We start from the raw sequence: 6992 nt of genomic DNA on the forward strand, positions 1-6992 counted from the left end.
AGATTTATATTTTTTTAGTCCCACATCAAAAAAATCATATAAAACTCCTCCCTCCTAACACCTATAAAAATACTTTTGTACTCCCATTAGAAGGGGAGTCCAGAAATTCTTCTAAAGCCTTGCATAGAGGAATAGAAAGGGACTACTTCATGAGCAGCTAGGCTAGCAGTCTCGGGAGTGGAGAAGAAATTTTGTAACGACACAGAGATGGTTTATTGTTCTAAACTTTTCTGTATTTCTTTATATGCAATAAAGATTATGCTTTTTATTTAAATTGTCATGAGTTCTTTATTTGCTCCCTATCATATGCTTTTATTTATGCTTTCTTGTTAGATTAATATTAGGAATAACTTTTACTTTCCGGAGACGCGTCGTGATCTACGGATACGGGGCGTGCCGAGGAAAGAAGAGTTGTGTACCTAGTCTTTCCGGAGACGCGCCGTGATCTACGGGTACGGAGCGTGCCGAAGAAAGACAGATATTTTTTCTAAGATTAATCACATCTATTTAGTTAAAAAAGAGATACAACTCTGCTAGTGCAAATTAATTCAAAACTCCCGAGCTCTTTTTATTTTTTAATTACCTCAATTTTACGATAATTTATTTTCTAAATCAAAAACAACGCTTCTTTCTTTTATCTTGCAATCTCAACTTAGCCCAAGGTCCCTGAGGATACGATCTCGACTCATCCTACCTACGTAGTGAGTAGAGTTATTTTTGGTGCTATCAACGACTACGCATCAAATTTTGGCGCCGTTGCAGGGGATCTTGGCACGGTTGAATTAAAAAAAAAAAAATTGAAAAAAAAAATTTTTTTTTTAAATTTTTTTTTTTAAAAAAAAATATATATATACTTTTCAGTTTTTATTTCTCGTTTTAAATTTTTTTTCAGTGCTTTCTAGCTAGATGATCTTATTTGCATAATTACAGAATTACCTTGCATAACTAATTTACTATTTAGAATTTTGCTGCTTAGAATAATTTGCTACTTTCATAGCCCAGTAATTTATTGCTTTTTAGACTTAATCACTTAAATTTATTTTCTTGCAAAACTAAAAAAAAAAATTAAAAAAAAAATATAAAAAGATAAAATTATATATATAAAAAAAAAACCACTGATATTTCATAACACTTAACTAAAATAGCGTAACCTCAAATATAAAAATTTCTAACTTGATTGGACACCTTGTTTCTTTGCATTGCATCTCCATAATTAATCTTAAGGGCAATAACCCATTAACCAGATAAGGTGGAGATTTGATCACCCTTCCTTGGCCCACAAATCACTCCCGTGCATTTGCATAACCTAGACCTTAATTTAAAATCAACTAGACGTCAGCCCTAGGAATTTTGAGCTCAATAGGATAAGAAAGCTCTAGAGTTGAACCGAGTGCGGATTGGTTAATTGCTCGGTGTCTAAGGCAAGTGGTTAAAGAAAGTGGTTTTCAATTAGTTCCGTTGACTGACCTGGCCAACTTAGTTGGTGTCTAAGGAAAGCAACGAGCAGGGAACCTCCCACATCTTACGCTTACCTGGCCGAGTCAGTTAGTCAGTCTTGAGCTTGGAGTGCTCAAAAGCAATCTTGAAAGTTAGGAGCTGTCTAGATCTAAGTTAACCTTAGGATAGAGAGTCTATGATTGTTTAAGTTGATTGCAATTAACATCTAAACATTAATTAATTTCTCCCTTTTCATAGATTTAAGATTCTTAGGTTCTTCTCTTTAGATTTTCTTCATTCTTTTCTCACTTTATTATAAAAATATATATTATAAAAAAATAAATAAAAAAAAAATTTCTGTGTGTGCTCTACAGTATAATTGTAAGGTGTATGCTTGGCCGTAGATCATTACGATCAAAAATCCAACCTTTTGATCCAGAAATAGAAAGAACCTTTAGAGCCAACAGACATAAAAAGATGGACCAAAATCAGGAGAATGATCCACCCAAGCAATTGAAGGAGTACTTTACTCCTTCCACATATACCTACTCTCCTTGTATTCAAGTACCCCCTGTGGAGGCCACTCAATATGAAATTAAGTCCAGTATAATCCAAATGTTACCTTCATTTTATGGACTTAGTAATGAAGACCCTTATAAACATCTTGAAGAATTTCTTGAGATATGCTCAACTATTAAAATTCACAACTTCTCCGATGATGCTCTTAGGTTGAAATTATTCCCTTTCTCACTTAAGGACAAAGCCAAATACTGGCTACATACTTTGGATTCCATGACTATATCAACCTGGGACCAGCTGCAAGGAGAGTTTCTCAAGAAATATTTTTCCATAGGAAAAACTAATCAAATAAGGAAAGCCATAACTAGTTTTTCCCAATTAGATGGAGAAATGTTTCATGAAACATGGGAGAGATTAAAAGACCTTATTAGAAAATGTCCCCACCATGCTGTACCCAAGTGGCAGTTAATCCAATATTTTTATGATGGGCTCTCTGAAAGACATCGACAAATGGTCGATGCATCATGCGGTGGGACATTTATGCTGAAAAGTGAGGATGAGGCATGGCAACTGTTTGAAATTTTAAGTGAAAATTCATTACATCATATGTCTGCCTCTATTAGAGATAAACCCATGTTAAACCCAAAAAGAGGTGGAATATATGAAGTAGGAAATGCAATAGATATCCATCAAAAGGTAGATGAACTGTCCCAAAAATTAGATCATCTTTTAAATACTGGACAATCCCCGATTCCACCTAATCCAATCCAAGAAATTTGTGCATTGTGTGCAAGTCCGAACCATTTTGTTAATGAATGCCCAGCCGCACCTCAATTTCCTGAGTTTGTGCACGAGCAGGTTCAACAAGCTCAAGTCCAACAAGCTCGCAGACCAGGAAACGATCCTTATTCGAACACTTATAACCCCGGCTGGAGAAACCATCCAAATTTTTCCTGGAGACCACAACCAGTGGTTGGTCCTGCCACACCTCGACCTCAATATCAAGACCCAACATATAGGCATGGACCATACCATCAATTCCAAAATATTCCTCAACCGTCTACTACTGGTCACAGCTCAGCTTTTGAGGAAAAAGTCCTGAAAGCACTAGAAAGATTAGAAGTCAACACTCAGATCCTTAACTCCCACACACAATCCATTGCTAAGCTAGAGACCCAAATAGGTCAACTAGCGACTGCATTCAGTAGGAGGGAAGAAGAAAAATTACCTAGCCAACCTGAGAGCAACCCAAGAGGGCAATTTGTGATTGAGAGTTATAATACCCCAGAAGCTTTTTTTGAACATGCCAAATCAATCATGACTCTGAGAAGTGGGAAGGTCATTGAACACACTAGTAAAACCAATGAGACTGACCCTAAACCTCTAACCGAATCCAAATCACCCAAGAACAAGGAGGACCTGAAAATAGAGAAGGAACCAACTGCACCGGAATCATCTTACTTGCCTAAAGCCCCATTTCCGGATGCCCTGAAAGCCCCTATTCCTGCAGATAAGAAGGGAGGAAAACTCGATGAGATGTTGGAATTGTTTAAGCAAGTCCAAATTAATCTTTCCCTTCTAGACGCAATCAAACAGGTCCCTGCTTATGCCAAATTTTTGAAGGATTTGTGCACCCAAAAATGTAAATCTAGATCACAAATCCCAAAGAAAGTACGTCTCACTGAACAGGCTAGTTCTGTCGTCCAGCATGCCACTCCTCCAAAGCTTAAAGACCCAGGAGCCCCCATCATTTTCTGTGTTATAGGAGATTATCACATTGAAAAAGCTCTTCTAGATTTAGGGGCAAGTGTGAATCTGTTACCTAGTTCGGTGTATGAACTTTTTGGATTTGGAGAACTGAAACCCACATCAGTCACATTACAGTTAGCCGACAGATCAATTAAGGAACCACGTGGAATGCTTGAGGATGTCTTGGTCAAGGTAGATGAGTTTTACTTTCCAGTTGATTTTCTGGTTCTCGATATGGAATTAAGTGGCAACCCCAGACAAATTCCCATTATCTTAGGACGACCTTTCCTAGCTACGGCGAATGCATGCATCAATTGTAGGACAGGAGTCATGGACGTATCGTTTGGGAATAAGAAACTGAGACTGAATGTGTTTGGTGCTTTCCAAGGACCATCAATGGATAGTTGCTTCAAAGTAGATACACTAGAAGACATTATAGAAGATGCAACACCCACAATTCTAGCACCTGATCCCTTAGATACTTGCTTGGCTCACTTTGGAGTGTATGACTTTAAGGGATATATGAAAGAAGTTAACATATTGTTGGATACACCACATGATAAAACTACTCCTCCATGGACAATCAAGTATGAGCCATTGCCCATCTTTTTTTGGTTTTATTGCATATGACGTCTGGCTGAAGACGTAAAATTTAGCGCTTTTTGGGAGGCAACCCAAATTTTTTTTCTATCTTATTTTAACTGATCATCATTTTTTTTTAAAGAATAAAGGACCACTCTGTATGGAAGAGTCTGTTAATAAACTTAACATCTGGCTGAAGATATAAAACTTAGCGCTTGTTGGGAGGCAACCCAATGATTTCATATTTTTTTTTACTTTATCGCAGCTGCAGGAATTTAGAACAAGAGCCTATTAATCAATGAAGCTATCTTCAACTTCTGAAGCAAAATTATCTCAGGTGCACTCTCTCCTTTTATTTTCTTTGCTTTTCTACTCCATTGAGGACAATGTAGATTAAGTTGGGGGGGAATTAATCAAATCCTCAAGTATGGTCAGAAATAATTAGTTTTGTGTATTCAAATTTTATTTTGATCAAGAGTCAATTAGGCATCCTAATAAATGAATGATTAATGGTCAAGATAATTTTAGAGATACTGAGGAATAAATTATTAAGAAAACCCAATGAATGGTAGGGTTTGAACTAGACCAAATTTTAGGAGTGATTCTACAACCCTCTTCTTACTGATCTCAATAAAGAATCTGCTTCATGAAAAATTAGGTGGAAAGATCGAGGTATGTAAAAAAAAAAAAAAAAATCTCCTTAAAAAAAAAAATTAATTAAAAAATTAAAAAAAAAAAAGAAGAAAAGAGAGAAAAACAACATTGGTCTCCTACTGAGTAACCGGGCCCTTTCGCCTAAGTAAGCGTTGTGGTTCGCGTAAAAAGGTAGGCAATGTTATATGTATATATATATATATATATATATATATATAAAAAGGAGACTAAATTGCAAGAAGATGATAAACCTCTTTCCCATTAAGTTAGAGGATTTAAAGAGTAAAGTGGGGAGTTGGTGAAAGAAAAGCTCTGAAATTTCTTTAGTTAATACTCAACCACTAATTGGGTCAAATTGATAATCCAATGAAATATCTCTTTAATGGTCTGACCAAGTATCATCTACCTTTTGGGATGCCTAACCTAATTATTGATTCAAAATCGAGTCAGTACACAATGCTGATATATCTATTTTACTCGAGGACGAGCAAAATTCAAGTTGGGGGGTGTGATAAACATTTAATTTAAGTATTTTAAATTAAAAAAATATATTTAATTTATCTTATTTATTAAGAATTTGATGTTTCTTTCTATGTTTTACAGGAAAGGTGATCGCCGATACAAAGAGTCCGATTCATAGATCAAAAAGACTCAAGATTGAAGAAAATTGGACTTAAAATAAAATTAAAATAAAAGAAAGACGCATCCGGTATTATAGAAAATGAAGATACTATGCAAGGAATCTAAAAAAGATATAGATGTCATTATGAAGGAACTTTTGTTTCTTTTTGGAATATAAAAAAAAAAAGAAAAAGGTTTCACGTGAATTCTTTGGCTCCTGGGCGCGCGTGAATTTTTTTGGCTCCTGGGCACGCGTGACTCCTTTGGCGCGTGAATGCGCATGAACACGCGGGAAGCTGGCGCGTGGACGCGGTCTGGACGCGGGGCGCGGACGCAGGACGCGGCGCTGACGCGGGCACGGGTGCACATCTCGCGGGTGTGGGCACACTGCAGACAAGTTGAAAATAAGAAAAAAAAATAATATTTAGAAATATTTTGAAAGATTTATATTTTTTTAGTCCCACATCAAAAAATCATATAAAACTCCTCCCTCCTAACACCTATAAAAATACTTTTGTACTCCCATTAGAAGGGGAGCCCAGAAATTCTTCTAAAGCCTTGCATAGAGGAATAGAAAGGGACTACTTCATGAGCAGCTAGGCTAGCAGTCTCGGGAGTGGAGAAGAAATTTTGTAACGACACAGAGATGGTTTATTGTTCTAAACTTTTCTGTATTTCTTTATATGCAATAAAGATTATGCTTTTTATTTAAATTGTCATGAGTTCTTTATTTGCTCCCTATCATATGCTTTTATTTACGCTTTCTTGTTAGATTAATATTAGGAACAACTTTTACTTTCCGGAGACGCGTCGTGATCTACGGATACGGGACGTGCCGAGGAAAGAAGAGTTGTGTACCTAGTCTTTCCGGAGACGCACCGTGATCTACGGGTACGGAGCGTGCCGAGGAAAGACAGATATTTTTCCTAAGATTAATCACATCTATTTAGTTAAAAAAGAGATACAACTCTGCTAGTGCAAATTAATTCAAAACTCCCGAGTTCTTTTTATTTTTTAATTACCTCAATTTTACGATAATTTATTTTCTAAATCAAAAACAACGCTTCTTTCTTTTATCTTGCAATCTCAACTTAGCCCAAGGTCCATGAGGATACGATCTCGACTCATTCTACCTACGTAGTGAGTAGAGTTATTTTTGGTGCTATCAACGACTACGCATCATGAAACAAGTAAAAAAAAGTAAAGTCATAAAGGGCCTGTTCGATCACAAGCTCCTTCTGCGTCGGGACCATCATATCTTCCAGTCGATGGAAGTTCTCTCGATCGCCGACCTCTACTCGGCTGTTGTCGTTGGGACTGGTTCGTGGATCGCCCCAACGGGAAAGAAAACCTCAAGGAAGGGTAGAGGAAACGAAGAAGAATTGATTCTTCTATCCATGAATGAACAATGGAAGATCGGTAATAAAGAA

General features: G+C 36.7%; 1 non-coding gene across 1 annotated transcript; it reads right to left on the reverse strand.

Annotated features, from left to right (window-relative positions):
* Nucleotides 1-2301: 2301 nt before the first annotated feature.
* On the reverse strand, nucleotides 2302-2407 carry LOC140852320 (small nucleolar RNA R71). Its single transcript, XR_012135222.1, has one exon. It is a non-coding gene; the product is annotated as a small nucleolar RNA R71 (small nucleolar RNA).
* Between the last annotated feature and the right edge of the window lie 4585 nt (nucleotides 2408-6992).

The sequence above is a fragment of the Elaeis guineensis genome, chromosome 10 (genome assembly GCF_000442705.2).
Source record: "Elaeis guineensis isolate ETL-2024a chromosome 10, EG11, whole genome shotgun sequence".
Lineage (NCBI taxonomy): Eukaryota > Viridiplantae > Streptophyta > Magnoliopsida > Arecales > Arecaceae > Elaeis > Elaeis guineensis.